Consider the following 16,302-nt stretch of genomic DNA (forward strand, 5'->3'; position numbering starts at 1 on the left):
GAATAGACAAAATGGCTTCTACCAATTCACCATAGACATCAGGAGATCGACCACAAAGAAGACTGATAATACTGACAATATTGAATTGAACACGAACACTGCGATAATGCTATAAAGATCTATAACTGGGGACATGCTAATCTAAAATATTACTGTGATCCATTAAAAGGTTCTGGGGGACCCTACTTTAAATTATTTTCAACTGGTCCACCTGGTAAATGTAGGTACCTACCTACCACCATTAAATTGACATGAAAATGGTTTCATTTTTGCTTATATTTTGCCAATGTGTCTCAAAGCACAAAACTCTTGTTTACTGTAAATAAAAAAAAATCTTTGGCATTTATGTAAAACGGGGTAACTTTAAGCCAAATAAACTTAATTACACATTGTTAAATATAGTCATAATTAGGTAGTTTATTTATATTGTATAGGTAATAAATAAGAAATCCTGATTTTATGCGCCATTTCTAGATTCTTGTTTAATAATAAACTTACCTACATACAAATAATAGAATGCGCCACAAACACGAGCGTTTCAATTTAAACTTACCTACCTATCTATGAATGTCATGACGTATAAATAATACATCTTGATGGTGGCACAAAAAACCAGGGCCTTCGGAAGGACACCGGCAGCCCATTGCCCTTACCTAGAAAGGTACCACCTTTAAAACAGAACTCGCCGACATTTTTACCCCAAGCGCCAAGTAGAATCAACAAAGTTCGCAACTCCGCCTTACCATAAGGTTTAAAAGAAGATAAGGTAACATAAATTAATATGATTGATATACACTAGGTAGGTACCATTTATTTGAAAAAATACAATACATATTATTATCACTCGGTATTGATTCATCCGTATTGAATGTACTTTTCCTGACCACCTTTATTAGAATACGTTTTTATAGGACAAATATTTATTTTCTGAAAATGTTTATAAACAGTAAAAAAAGATGTTAAGAAATTCTCCACAAGATGGCATTAACAGTTTTTTTTTATACAAAAAATGGACTTGAGTATTAATTGCTTGTGGTTCATATAAGACAAGTGAGGCGTATATTATCAAAACCTGCTTAACTCCACGAACACAATTGTTGGCAAAAGCGAAAAAACTGCTGTGGGCTTAATTATTGCAAAATATAAGAAAAGATAAAATTAATGAATAAAGAAGTAGATAATAACACGTCACCTGCCGGGTCTTAATTGGACGAAAATTCAAAATGGCGGTTTTTATCTCTGATGTCATTGGTTGTATGGATATGAGTCTATTTTGAAACTAAACCATTAAGGATTTGAGCACGATTTGATACTGAACATGATTTTCAACATGAATTATCTCTGTATTTAAAGCAGTTACGCAAGCGAATTAATATTTATTCTATAGGTATTGCCATAGAGAACAGTTTGGCATAAAAATTTGAAAAAACTCGAAAATCGTCGTTAGGTATCTTTTGATAATAAGGTGCTCAAGTATGACTGACAAAGTTTTTTGTGCAATATTTATATTGAATCTTAACAGCATACCTCCACCATTGGCCACTGGTGTTTTGTGATTATTTCGGTTTCATGTCCTTCTATAATTTTATTTAGGAATTATTAAGTAATTTAATAAAAAAAACAAACGAGTGTCTTAACACATCTATTTTTATTGTACCTACCTATAAAATTGTGTCCATATGTTATAATCAAATTTGGTATGTACTCATTATTGTTGTCTTCTACGGACTTAAATAAATAAATAAAAGTAGGTAGGTATATATTTTTGTTTTGAAAATAAGTTTGGCAGCCCTATTCTGCGATGTATGAATGATATATCATTATTGTTATGTATGTCATGACAGATTTCAATCCGGAGCATGTTTGTCCGTTGTTGTTTGTCAATTATTAATCAGTGCTAATGTTAATTTTACATTGTATCCAGTGGCGGCTCATCCATATGCACTGCGGAACTGCAGCACACCCAAGTAAATTGAGATAAATTCAACCTACATACATTTATGTATATTACTGAATAATAAACAATTATTATTGAAAAACAGCATTATTTGAACAAGGTGAACATTTTTACTTTAAATAATAAATAGATTTTTATGTACACATTTGAAATAAAGTGTGTACCTACATCTAGACATGACTGTCGATTATTTTGTTCTGCAAATTGAAAAGTCTAGGATTTATAATAATAAAGTTACTTACTCTGATCTGACCACAAAAACAGCACATGGAATATTTTTTCCCACAAAAATATGGCTTGACTGAAAAAAGATTTTTTCTCAGAGACAGGAAAAAATATACTTAATATAATATTTTTAGGTGCATGTTCTATTATGCAATATAATAACAAATTAAAATCATTAAAAAAATATAGTAAAAGATTAATTATTGTACCTCACACTTATTCAGAGTTTGAAACTTTAAAAATTGATTTACTCAAAATGATACAGATGTGACATAGAATGATATTTGCTAGTGGACTTCAGTTGTTTTCTATTGATCTAAGAATATAATTTGCAGATGAAACCGGTTAGTTTTTAAACTTAATTATAGCCTGCCACCATAAGAGTTTAGATATGTTGTGGGCGATCTGACAAAAATAGTCCACACTTTTTCAGTCATACTTATTTGTTTTCGTTGAATTGAGAATACATAATATTGTAATAGTGTTAGCTTTATTTTAAACCCTTTCTTAACATACCACACCACAATCTATAAAAATATACCTCTATCTACAAAATATCTTAAATTTTGTATGATTTAATGGCACAATTTTAGATATTTTATAGATAAACGAATATTTCTTTACTGTTTACTATGTCTTGGATTAGGCAAAGTTTTATTGGATTTTAAAAACTAAAAAACACTAAGTAGGTATCTACATTTTGTAGTCATAGTCATCGAATAAAATGAACATAAATATGTTTGACTTGCAAAGTATAGTGTGCACAATTTATGTTGGATATTAAAAGTCCCCCTCCACCCTTCGCCACTGCAAAACACGTACCTATATAAAATAGTTTAAGTAGGTATAGATGTTTCGTTCTACATCGGCACTGTTGTACGCTAAAATTGCTTCGCATCTGTGTTGGTATTATTTGTGTGTATGCATTAAGCCCTGTAATAAAACCTTACTTAGAACCGCCTGCAATTATTACCTTATCACCAATTGGTTATCCGTGCAGTTTAGGGGCATAAAAGGCGGAGTTTCTATTGTTAAAGACAGTTGCTGGTAATAAACATACCATAAACTCATTCTTTGCAATCGTCTACAGTGTGTTCATATAGTGATTGTTATCGAAACGATACGCATACTGAATTATAATGTCCCGTTTAATTAGTCATACTATTAATGCCCAAACGAAGGAAGTTATAATATATAATATATATAGGTACATACGTAAAAAATAAAAACCAAATGTGTAGTGAAAGTAGTGTTGTCACAGAAGTTTCGAATGCATCAGGAGTTGGTTTAAGAACGGTTTGGCGTGTTTTAAAAGAAAAACAAAAAACAGGGACCTTTTCGAGTCCTAAAAAAAGGGTAGTTAAAAATAAAAAAAATAATATTGATGACTTTGATAAATCTGTAATTCGACGGTGTATTCATGACTTTCATAAAAATCATAAAACTGTTGCAACACTGAAAAACATTCATGCCGTGTTGAAAGAAGATATTAATTTTAAGGGTGGAATTCCGTCATTAAGGAAAGTTATGAAAGATATAGGATTTAGATGGAGAAAAACAGAAGACAATCGGAAGCTGCTCATGGAAAAAAGTGTCATAGTTTTCAAAAGAATTGAATATTTAAGAAAAATTAAATAATATCGTGTTCAGGGGAAATCTATTATATTTACGGATGAAACTTACATACGTTCCACACATACCACATTATATTCTTATTCTGACGGATCGAGTTCTAGTTTTAAGAAGCCGATTTCAAAAGGTACTCGCTTAATAATAATCCATGCTGGCGGTGGAAATGGATTTGTGCCAAATGCTTTATGAAAATTTAAATCCAATTTAAAAAGTGGCGATTATCATGACGAGATGAACTACAGTAATTATGAAAATGGTTAAAAGAAATGTTAATTCCTAACCTACCACCTGAATCTGTTGTTGTTATAGATAATGCATCATATCACAATAAACTGTTGAACCCAGCACCAACATCAAATAAAAAGAAGGGTGAAATAATTCAGTGGCTACAGGATAATAACATACCTTTCTCATCGACGATGATCAAACCGGAGCTTTACAACTTGGTACTAATGAATAAATCTCGGCATGTAAAATACAAAATAGATGCTATTTTAAATTAGCACGGGCATTCTGTACTGAGATTACCTCCTTATCACGCAGAGTTAAATCCCATAGAGAACATATGGTCTGTTATTAAAGATTATGTATGAAAGAACAATATTGAAATGACAATGGCATCTGTAGATAGATTGGTGGCAGAAGCCTGCAATCAATTGCCTATAGAGCAGTGGCGGAATATCTGTGGTCATGTGGAAAAAAAAGAACGCAGTTTTTTTGAATACGACATAAGAACGGATGAATTGACCAGTGAGATTATAATCCACACCGCAGATACCTCTGATGACGACGACACAGACAGTGACTCAAATGGGTGACATCAACGAATACCTTCAATAAATTATGTTCTTCCTACTATTTATATTACTTTAACAGCATATCATATTGTGTACTTGTAGTTGAAAATGCCATTTGTAATTGTTCTCCGAAGTCCTAATGATTGTATGTATAATTAAATGAAATTGCCAACAAAAGTATGTCTTTGCGGTATTATAATAATTCTCTTTAATTGTTTAGTTCTCTATAAATTTATAACTAATCTGTTAAATAACGATAGTGATATCGTTAAGGCTAATTCATAAATTCCAAAACATTGTATATTCCCAATCCTAACTAAATAAATAATAATACACGATTAAATTATGTTCTTCCTATTATTTATTTTATTTTAACAGCATTATACTTATAGTTAAAAATGCCATTTGTAATTCTGTAATTAAATGACGTTGCCAACAAAATTATGTCTTTACGGCATTATAATTGTCTTTAATTGCTTAGTTCTCTATAAATTTATAACTAATCTGTTAAATAATGATAATGATATCGTTAAGGCTAATTTATAAATTCCAAAACATTGTATATATTCCTAATGCCAACTAAATAAATAATAAAACACGATGTTTTCATTGAATTGTAACTATCGGTATAAGTAAATAATATATAGGTACCTATGTTTTAATGTACGCATTTTTATTCTATATTTTATTAAAACAATAAGTCATAAAAATATGCTTATTTACCGTAATTCTTCATGCACACCTTGTGTCAATACTACCAAAGAACACCAACACAACTGCAAATCGTTTTTAGCGTACAACAATGCCGAAGTAGAACGAAACTACTATAGGTAATCATAACACAATCAAAACATGCATACGTCATTATATTTACGAAACAATATTGGTTTTATATAATTATCAATTTTTAATAAATTTAAGATTACAATGAGTAAAATGAATTTGAGTCCATGGGCTGTTTTATAGACACGCGAATTTATTTTGACAGCAGCTGTCAGTGGTAAATGGTAATACAGAAGGGGGCGTGTTCATAACAAAAGTAGTCTATGGTTAAGGATTCATTAACTCTATAATCTATAGTTACCAGATGGTTTTCGGTTACTTACCAATTTTACTGTAGGTACGAATTAAGCATCGGGCTCCTAGTAATTTTAAAATAATAATTCAGGTTTATAACATACATTTTTTTATTCTCCAGATGTTCGATAGTTTTGCAGGAAACACGCCGTTGTTTTAATTTATTCTGGTAGGAAATACAACAAGATAACAATATAACAGCATTTCTAACCTACATTATTGGTACCTATTCACAGTATGATTTTGTAATTTATTTAAGAATAGGACATCATATTATTCTGACTACATATCATATACGATGGCCGCGGCATAAGCGTCGACCTATCGCTTCGTGGGTCCCAGGTTCGAATACTCCACATCCACATCCATTTCTCGTAAAAACGAAATCTGTTAATACAACCTTAAGTCTATGGAGGCCCATATGATATTATTAGGATCGGACATGGTCGACAAACATATTGCATTTAATAAAATATTTACTCACATATTATGTACATTAGATGTCTTTTAACACCAATAAGTCGTGAGCATCTATATAGACATAAAGTGAGCTAAATAATTCGCTGCTGACTAGATAATAATTTTTTAATTACCACCTTTAAAATGCACGTTAATTACATCGATCGGCCGCCTGGTCATTACACGCCACGTGCGTCTTCAACATCCAAAGTTTTTAAGATCACTAAGTTGCGGGTATCATAATTTTACGTACTTTAAGATGAGCATGGTGCGATCAACTAAAAAAGCATATATTACATTTACAAGGTTTTAAACCGGTATGTGTCCTTTTATTAGCTTTGCGCAAGTAAACATTGTCTTGAAATTGATCAGCAAATACGCCTATGTGAAACATTATGCAAATCTTCTGCAAATCAAATGAGAGATATGTACTCATCTTCTCAAATAACTAGATGGTCATTTCTTGCAGAGAAACGGTCTTCAACAGAATACTTTATTGTATGTGTTCTAAGTGTACTAAGTTGTAAGCATCTCTATGGGCAAACGGTGAATTTATATAATTATTTACCATTCGTGTTATTTCATGCCATTTAAGAAAATTGAATAGCGAGCGTCTATATGGGAATACCTTGCATTTATTAGGTTTTCACCTGTGTGTCATTTCATGCTTTTTAAGATTGTTAAGTTGCGAAGATCGATATAAGCATACTTTGCACTTATGAGGTTTATCACCTGTGTGTGTCATTTCATGGTTTTTAAGATAACTTAGTTGCGAACATCTATATGGGCATACCTTGCATTTTTGATGTTTGCACCTGTGTGTGTCATTTAATGTCTTTTAAGATGAATATGTTGCGAGCATCTATATGTGCATACCTTGCATTTAGGAGGTTTTTCACCTGTGTGTGTCATTTCATGTTTTTGAAGATTACTTAGTTGCGAGCACCTATATTGGCATACTTTGCATTTATAAGGTTTTTCACCTGTATGTGTCATTTCATGCTGTTTAAGAGTAGTAAGTTGCGAGCATCTATATGGGCATATCTTGCATTTATGAGGTTTTTCACCTGTGTGTGTTATTTCATGGTTTTTAAGACTACTAAGTCGCGAGCACCTATATGTGCATACTTTACATTTATGAGGTTTTTCACCTGTGTGTGTCATTTCATGTTTTTGAAGATTACTTAGTTGCGAGCACCTATATTGGCATACTTTGCATTTATAAGGTTTTTCACCTGTATGTGTCATTTCATGTTTTTTAAGACTACTAAGTAGCGAGCATCTATATGGGCATACCTTGCATTTATGAGGTTTTTCACCTGTGTGTGTCATTTCATGCTGTTTAAGAGTAGTAAGTTGCGAGCATCTATATGGGCATACCTTGCATTTATGAGGTTTTTCACCTGTGTGTGTCATTTCATGTTTTTTAAGACTACTAAGTAGCGAGCATCTATATGGGCATACCTTGCATTTATGAGGTTTTTCACCTGTGTGTGTCATTTCATGCTGTTTAAGAGTAGTAAGTTGCGAGCATCTATATGGGCATACCTTGCATTTATGAGGTTTTTCACCTGTGTGTGTTATTTCATGGTTTTTAAGACTACTAAGTTGCGAGCACCTATATGTGCATACTTTACATTTATGAGGTTTTTCACCTGTGTGTGTCATTTCATGTTTCTGAAGATTACTTAATTGCGAGCACCTATATTGGCATACTTTGCATTTATAAGGTTTTTCACCTGTGTGTGTCATTTCATGTTTTTTAAGACTACTAAGTAGCGAGCATCTATATGGGCATACCTTGCATTTATGAGGTTTTTCACCTATGTGTGTCATTTCATGCTGTTTAAGAGTACTAAGTCGCGAGCTTCTATATGTGCATACCTTGCATTTATGAGGTTTAACATCTATGTGTGTCATTTCATGATTTTTAAGATATCTCAGATGCGCTAATCTATATGTGCATACTTTGCTTTTATGAGGTTTTTTACCTGTGTGTGTCATTTCGTGGTTTTTAATATGACCAAGTTGCGAGCATCTATATGAGCACACCTTGCATTCATGAATTTTTTCACCTGCATGTATCATTTTATGTACTTTGAGATGATTGAGTTGCGAGAATATATTTTCTCGATTTTGATGAGCAATCACGTCCGTGTGAATTACTTTGTGACTATTTAGAGCACTTTCGCATCCAAAATTTGCGTTACAAAAGCTGCAAATCAAATTACGTGTAAAATGTACTACTTTTCTCAGAATAAGTCGAAGTTCCTTCTGAGTTTCTCGTGCTGAGATTTCTCTCTTAATGTTTTGTTCATCTATCGTCACTTCTGAATACTGTATCATTCTATCTTGAATTCCATTGGGCGAGGATTGTTGAAACCTGTCTACATCGTGATGCTTTGTGAAAAAGCCTTTAGTAGAAACCTAGAAAAACCAAAATAATCGATCTCATTATTATTATAAACTAGCTTTTGAACTGTTCTATTTGAGTTATTTTTTTCAAAGCTAATGCCTTCCAGCATCTTTAAACATTAAAGCGTGGTGAGAATGAAAATGACGTTAAGAAATGGTTATATTAGCAACATACATATTAAATACAAACAATGTACGGAATGATCAGTAAATAGTTTTTAAAAAATCCACCTACATGTAACATCGAAAAGCAAATGCACTAAACAGACAATGACACAATTATTGTGATACTGCCCTTGGTGTTGTGTTAATCAATTTAGTTTTAAATGCAAACTTTTAGATTGATTTGAATGAGATAGTTTCACTTTACCGTGTTTATTTCTAATATTTCTTGATAAAATAATTTAAGATCAACAGAATAACGTACATTCTATGAGGTAGTTTTGCACCTTGTTTGATTAAAAATAATGTAAGCTTCGTGTAGTAACTAGTAATTTTTGTGTCAGTGTATTATTGGAGAGTGTGCATAGTGTCAGAAGATGCCGCCAATTTCACAAACAATATTCAAATTGACAGAATTTATATTCAAATTTTATCAAGTAACCTTGATCAACAGTATAAAAAATGATAAAAAAGACAACAGATAAACAAGAATTAACTGAAAATTAAATCAACTCTACTTAAAGATGGTTAAAATTATTAAAAAATGCATTGTCATCGTGTTTTGATATATTCTAAAAGTTTCAAATCATAAACAAAAAAAAATAGTGGGGAAGTTAGTTAAAAATCGATTGCAAGATTTGTACCGGACAAATAAGAATACGAGCTAAGAAAACGTTGTAAAATAAACACGATAAGTGTTTTGTTGATAATGTAAATGTTGGATAAGATGACAATTTCATATTTATATTACCGTGGCGAAGGGTTGGATTGGCTGTTACGATCCGCCATAAATAAGCACACTAAACTTTGAGAGACATACGTATGTGTTTTCATTGAAATAAGACTACAATTTATAGAGGGTGTTGCTTAGTTTTTAAAATTCAATTAAACCCTGCGAAACCAAGCCATGATTTTCAATTTATTTCAATTTATTTATTTTTTAAACATATTGTGGACATTACAAATTATAAGTTTAAGACGTTCACAACATGACATTTAGAAACAAAGATATATAAATATAACAGTATTACATAAAAAAAAGAGATATATCAGTAGATGAATTAGATAGTAATACGAGGAAGAGGGACTCACATGTATGTCGGTGGTAGAACCTCCTCCAGTATTATTTCGGTTAGAGGGATGTGTGTGACGTCATTAGTGACAGAGTAAATTATAACACAGAAACTCTTGATTTGACAGGTTCTCCGCGGAGACATTTAATTACATTAAGTTATACAAGTTTGGAGCACAAGGGTTCAGCATGATCGAGATAAAGAAACGTTAAATTGACGAAGTTACGCAATGCATGTCGATGGCTGGCATAAACACGGCATTCCACTGGGTTACACTTCACTTTGTATTATTTATTCACACAATGGCGCGATCGGCGCCGGGGCACTTTATCGGGGACGCGGTGCGCGTTCCGGGATAATTATGGGAATCAATATTAACACATTATCGGCAAAAGGGGTGCACTGATATCAATTTAGGGTAACATGTCGTCCGACTTATCCTGACGATCACGCCGCTTCCCGCAGGAGCGACGCGTCCGTCAAGGAACGATTTCGCCACGTCCGGTTTATTTAGGAATTAATTGCGAACTGTTTTTTTTCCAAAAAAACCTGTTGGTTGGTAAGGAGACGCGGGGGCGGACCGCCACGGCTGTGGGGTGAAGGGAAGCCGCTTGGCCGAACAACGGGACTTACGTCCGTCCTCCGTACTCAAGGTTGGATGCAGGTACCTGCAGTTTGTACTTAAAAGGGACTTCGTGTAAAAAATGCGTTCGTAACAACAATGTTTGAAGCGTTCCGTTTGTACTGCAGGGCTGTGCAACCTTTTAGTTGGGGAGGTGTTTCGATATTGATGTTAAATTGTTGATCTAGAATTTGAAACTGTCGCGCCGGGGTCTTTTCTTTTTTATCTGGTAACAATAGGTACAAGGAAGTACACCGGATGAGTTAAGCAGACCCTATTTTAAGAATTTATAAAACAACATCCACCTAAACTCATGCTCACGTAGGTGGAATATATCAACACCCAAAGCAATTTCGTTGAACATAGTTATCACTCTCCTAATTGGCATTACCAGTGGCAGGTTGGTTCTGCACCTTGGGAGAATAAACAACTGATGATCTCTATTTCTAAGATAGTTATCAGGGACACACAGGTCAACACTGCCCAGAATAGCAGAGTTCTCATTTATACCTACCAGAACATATACGCTTATCTATAAAAGATTTATAATCATCCTATTAAATCATACATAATTTTGAATATTTTATAGGGACAATTATATTTATATATCTGTTATAGTTTGGTTAGGCAGGACTATGAATTTAAATAAATGCACCGGCAATATGTGTAATATTCGTAATCCAACGAAAACAAATAAGTATGATTGAAAAAGTGTGTACACTTTTGTCGTATCGCCCAAGAAAATTATTATTGTTTGGCTTAGGGAGGGTTGATTGATATTTAAAACTAACCATCACCACCTACAAATCGTAGTTTTAGGTTAATTAAAACAAATAATACGTATGACTGACAAAGTTGAATGCCCACTATTTATAATGGATCCCAACTGCCTACCTCCACCCTTCGCTACTGATATAATCATAGCCGATACGACTGGCTCTAGGAATAGTACGGAGATTTATTGAAATTTTAAACGTCAACCTTCGATAAAAATCGGCAAATAGAGAAGCAAATGTAACAATAATATATAAAATTGAATGTACCACATGTCCTGGTGTGTAATCTGAATGCGAACATCCGGGTTGAGGATCTTCATCAGAAAATGGTGGCATTTTATCTTCAGTGAATTCGTGTTTTATGTCCGTCTCAGCTTTGATACCAGTGACACCCGTCGCAGCGAACTGAAATAAACAACGTTTCATATAACATGTTGTCAATATTTACATATAACAAATTAAATTATCTAGGTGGAAGTAGGCTGTTGAAATCCGACATAAACAGTGCACACTAAACATTATCAGGCATACTTATTTGTTTTCATTAAATTAGTATGTAAAATTCCATTAAACCCTGCCTAAACTAAACTATAATATCGCGGTTAATAATAAGCGCTTTCAAAAATTGAGTTACTATTGCTAATCGGCTTTTGTATTTTAAATCAAAGTAGGTTTTTTAAAATGTAAATGTAATTTAAAATGAACGTAATTACTATCGATAGACCGCCTGGTCATTACGCCCCAGGTGCGTCTTTAGCGTCCAATGACTTAAGTACTTTTTTACTTTTTTTCCAAAAAAATATATCTTGTTTGTTATTTTATTTTTTCTCAGAAGTGTTTTCAAAAATAAGTATGTTCAATATATAAAATATCACAAAAATGTTATTATTTTATAAAGGATGACACCAACACAAAAACGTTGATCTTCGATTGGTGCTTGTAGAAGTACAATCTTAACGACATAACTGCATATTTCAGCCTTGTAGTCAATCCTTTCGCTGAATGAAGTGACGTTAACCGCCCATAACAAAACCGACACAAAATTCCCGAAGTAAGTCCCGCAGTTCACACTGATCAGTTTTGCAACTACTCAGAGTGAGCTGTGGATGATGAAAGTCGACCTAAACGGTCAAGAATAAATCATATGTAAGTATTATAGAAAGTTTTACATAGGAATAGGTTCGTAAATTTTGTTGGTACTTATCCGTTATATATCTGAGATGTTACTATTGTATAGAATCATGTGAAAGCTGTACGTTTCATATAAATATTATTGTCATGCAAATTCACGCAATATTGTCGCGCGACTACTCTTTCCAACAGATGCTATATAACCCTTTGTGTTAGATAGTCAATATTCGGAATAATATTTTTCCTCACACATTTTTGTTTAAAGTATAAAACATAGTGTGTGAAAAAAAGAACACTCTAGCGAGACAATTTTCTATAGGTAAATTTCGTACGTGTGAGCGAGATAATTTCGTAATCCCAAAATGCAGTATTAATCAAAATTTTGCAGATCGATCATTTGTTATGCGATTATTGATTTATATAAGCTTAGATATAAGGTAAACATTGTTTTATGTTGATAAATTAGGATAATCTAAGTCTTTATAAACTTTTCTATCTAAATTGTAATAATTTGAGCAGTGGCGCACTCAGGATTTAATATTTAGGGGGGGGGAGGGTGCAAGGAGAAGAATGTTAATTAGTCCCGTAGGCTGTATTTCTACTTCACATAATTATTTTTACATATTTTCACAATACCCGGCGGCATATTTGTACAGTTTCTTCTAGTTTTTATTAAATTGGAGGCATAGTGGCGGTAACCAATGAAACGTCCAGCGACCATGCTGGACATGTGCGCCTAGTACCAATGCTAAAACATTACTAAAATAACATCGGCTGTGCTACCCGCTTGGTCTAGGCTCTAGACGAGAGCTATAATATTTATGCCGAATTCCACTGAAAAAAAAGAAGATTATTTTGATTAACACAACCACCGACTGTAGGTAGTGGGTGTAGTCGTTCTTTTCGCCGAATGGTTATCGTCGATTTTTGGTTTTTTAATATTGACAATCCAAAATATTAATTGAAAATGGTCAAAAAAAGGTATTATTGCATTTAACTTATACACAAACCTACTCAATACAACACAACCTAATTTCACGTTTATCGGTCTTTTGTCTATTGCATTCGGTGTACCTACACAATGGCCTCCATATCTTGAAACGGGCCCTCAGGCTAGGATATTTGGCGGGCCCCCTACCTACCGCTAAGAGTAAAGGGAATGTGAAACACTACATTACATTTTTCAAATTGTGTTTTAGTTCAAATTAAATTACTTATACAGTATTACTTATACGAATAATTAGCATTTTTTAATACATCTACTTTAATAATGGAGCTGTCGAGTATCGACACATAAATAATCAGAAAATATAATGCACACTTATATAATTTAAAATGTTTATGGCAAATTTATGGTGTGTGCTTATCTCACTTATCTGGTCAACCTGACACGCCGGGCACCCCACAGCCTGGGCGCCCAGGCTAGAGCCCTGTCAGCCCTCCCCAGTTATGACCTACACCACTCCGGAATTCGGGTAGATACCGAGAATTTTTTGACAGTTCCATTAGGGATTGGGTTTCTAAAAACAACCCGACATTAGTGTTTCGAAATTTTTGTGTTAGAAATTGAAATCATTTTTTTCCCATAATTTTTTATAGTTTATTGGCTTTCAATTTCAATGTTTAAAATCATTTTAATTATTATGATAATTTTTATGTTTGGGAGGTGCCAGGGCCCCTTGAATGCGTGCGCCCTGGGTGCGCCACTGAGTTTGAGAGGTAAGATATTAATCCACGCAACGTATCTCTTCCCTCTTCTTAAACAAATCTGATTGGCTCGCGCAGCGCGAGAGAAGTTGTATGGAATATTAAAGATATCAAAATCCCTTATTTCCAAATATCCTAGCTTTCTCGAAAGTAGCTAATTCGCTATCTGTTAACTAATTCTATCTTGTGTATACCTTTTTTGGGCAAATCTTTGCGTAATTGCTGACCCCCATCTAAGAGTATGCTGTTAGCTCAATCACCAATTATTTTAGTATCCACTGTGAGGCACTCTGTGCCAAACTTAAGATTATAAATAATTAAATAAACATTTTACAACTTTAACTTAAAACTGAGTTCCTCAAGTAATAGACTATTAACTATATTTATATAAACATCTTATAAACAATTACGAGTTTTATTATAACTTTCTATAAGTTCGAACTCTGACCAAAGACAATAACTATTTATAGGTTGTTTGTGAACCTATTACTGTGACTAATTAAGACTTTTTACAAGTCTATAAGATTAAATAAGTTAGTTCGTAGAATTCCTAATATAAACTATATATTTTTTTTTATTTTACTGTGACCTTGACCCTACACAAGAGGGCTGTGTCATAGACAATAAATGTCATTAAAATAAAGCGAGTTTCATGCATCAGTGCCTATAGTGGAGCACCATCAACGAGTGCATCTACCGTCTACTCCGATTCCTCAATAAGGTGGTTTCCTCTCACGATACTTGAGCTAGTCGAACATAGGAGTTCGCCATATTTGACCCCCACATACATCAGACGCTGTCACCCCCAAGTAGGTGTGACGTCAGAGGGGCATATAATCGTTGGTGCCGATCAGAGGGGACTGTCAAGGAACGTCTCTCGACAATATGTCTGAAACGAATTCTACAGTTTTTTTAGATATTGTTCGGCGCGGAGCTGATTCTCTGAAGAGACTGGTAGTTTTGGGTAGCCTCCAAGGCAGATGAAGCGGAGGAAGAGCGACCAAGTAAAAGAGCTGACTGAGGGCAGCCTTCACTCTGTCCTGATAGAAGCAGAGGATTGAGAGGAGCGGAAATTCTTGATCGCTCAAAAGATGACAACATTCCAAGGTGGTTACCATCCTCTGACCTCTACCATGAGGGAACGACTAAGAACTAATGGGAAACATTGAAAATATACAGATGGATTGGGCTTTTATTTAGCGGTATTAACCGTTTACACGTAAAAGTGCTGACTGTCGCCAATCTCATTCTTAATTAGTAAGCGTGGCGCTATGTTGTCATTTTATGCTACTTTTTGACATGTCGCCAAAATCGGTTAACTTCAAAATGAGACTGCGCGGTGTAGTTTGTTTTATTTCCTGCATGTTTGCCAGTATCGCTCTATTGGGCAGGCGAAGATTTCAAACAAATCCCAACTGTTGTGTGAAAATTCAGAAGCGAACATTATTCATGCAAGGAATCTTGCATCCTGCACGATAATAGATGTTTACATGTGCATTTTCTGTTTATGGCCGCGATAATACGTACTGTCAGCAGTTAATCAATGTACGTGTGAACGGGGTATTAAGCTAATTGTTATTAATAGTAAAAAAAACTAACCTCGAAATTGCAAATGGGATCGTCTCTATTCTTTTGCTTTACATAAGTGCTGGCGTCAGGATTATTTGGATGCTTAATCATCGGTGCATCAATCCAAGGTTTATCCTCTGCATTATACTGGTCTCCATCACAACATTCTCGCTTTATATCCATGTTTGCGAGAGTACATACGACATACACTTTCGTACCAACGTTTTCCAAACCATAGATACTTTCGCGCAGTGTTGCCATCTTTTTCTCACCGAAATTTATTTAGCCTGTCCAAGAAATTATAGTATTTCGGCAATTATTATTATAGTGCGCGTTTCCATTTTTGTTGAAAATGTACAAATGAGTTTATTTTTGTTTCTCGCACAAAAAAAGAGCTTTTGCGAAATTCCGAGGGCATTTATGGATCACTTCCGATTAAAAATTCTCAATGGCGAATTCAATAAAATCCATTTTAAAATAAAGTCAAGGGCTTTTTTATTTCTTTCGGGATAGTATTCTCTCGGCTTGCACACATTTTATATGAAACTTTCTAAATTACCTACCAACGAAAATATTCTGACAGGCCTTGTATGCCATGTAAATAAATCTGAAATCGTTTGAAATTGTACGATTCTATATGCGCTAATGCAAGTTACTAGATGTCAAAAATCATATTTGATTCAATACTGCGGCAAATCTA

At 33.9% G+C, this 16,302-nt stretch overlaps 1 long non-coding RNA gene across 1 annotated transcript; it reads right to left on the reverse strand.

Moving 5' to 3' along the window:
- Positions 1–5,782: 5,782 nt before the first annotated feature.
- On the reverse strand, positions 5,783–15,855 carry LOC147077170 (uncharacterized). Its single transcript, XR_015069777.1, has 3 exons — positions 15,633–15,855; positions 11,463–11,600; positions 5,783–8,574 (listed from the first exon to the last, which is right to left on the reverse strand). It is a non-coding gene; the product is annotated as an uncharacterized LOC147077170 (long non-coding RNA).
- Positions 15,856–16,302: the final 447 nt, after the last annotated feature.

This window comes from Rhyacophila brunnea, unplaced genomic scaffold (genome assembly GCF_057557595.1).
Source record: "Rhyacophila brunnea isolate RB1 unplaced genomic scaffold, BYU_Rbru_1.0 scaffold_13, whole genome shotgun sequence".
In the NCBI taxonomy this organism is placed as follows: Eukaryota; Metazoa; Arthropoda; class Insecta; order Trichoptera; family Rhyacophilidae; genus Rhyacophila; species Rhyacophila brunnea.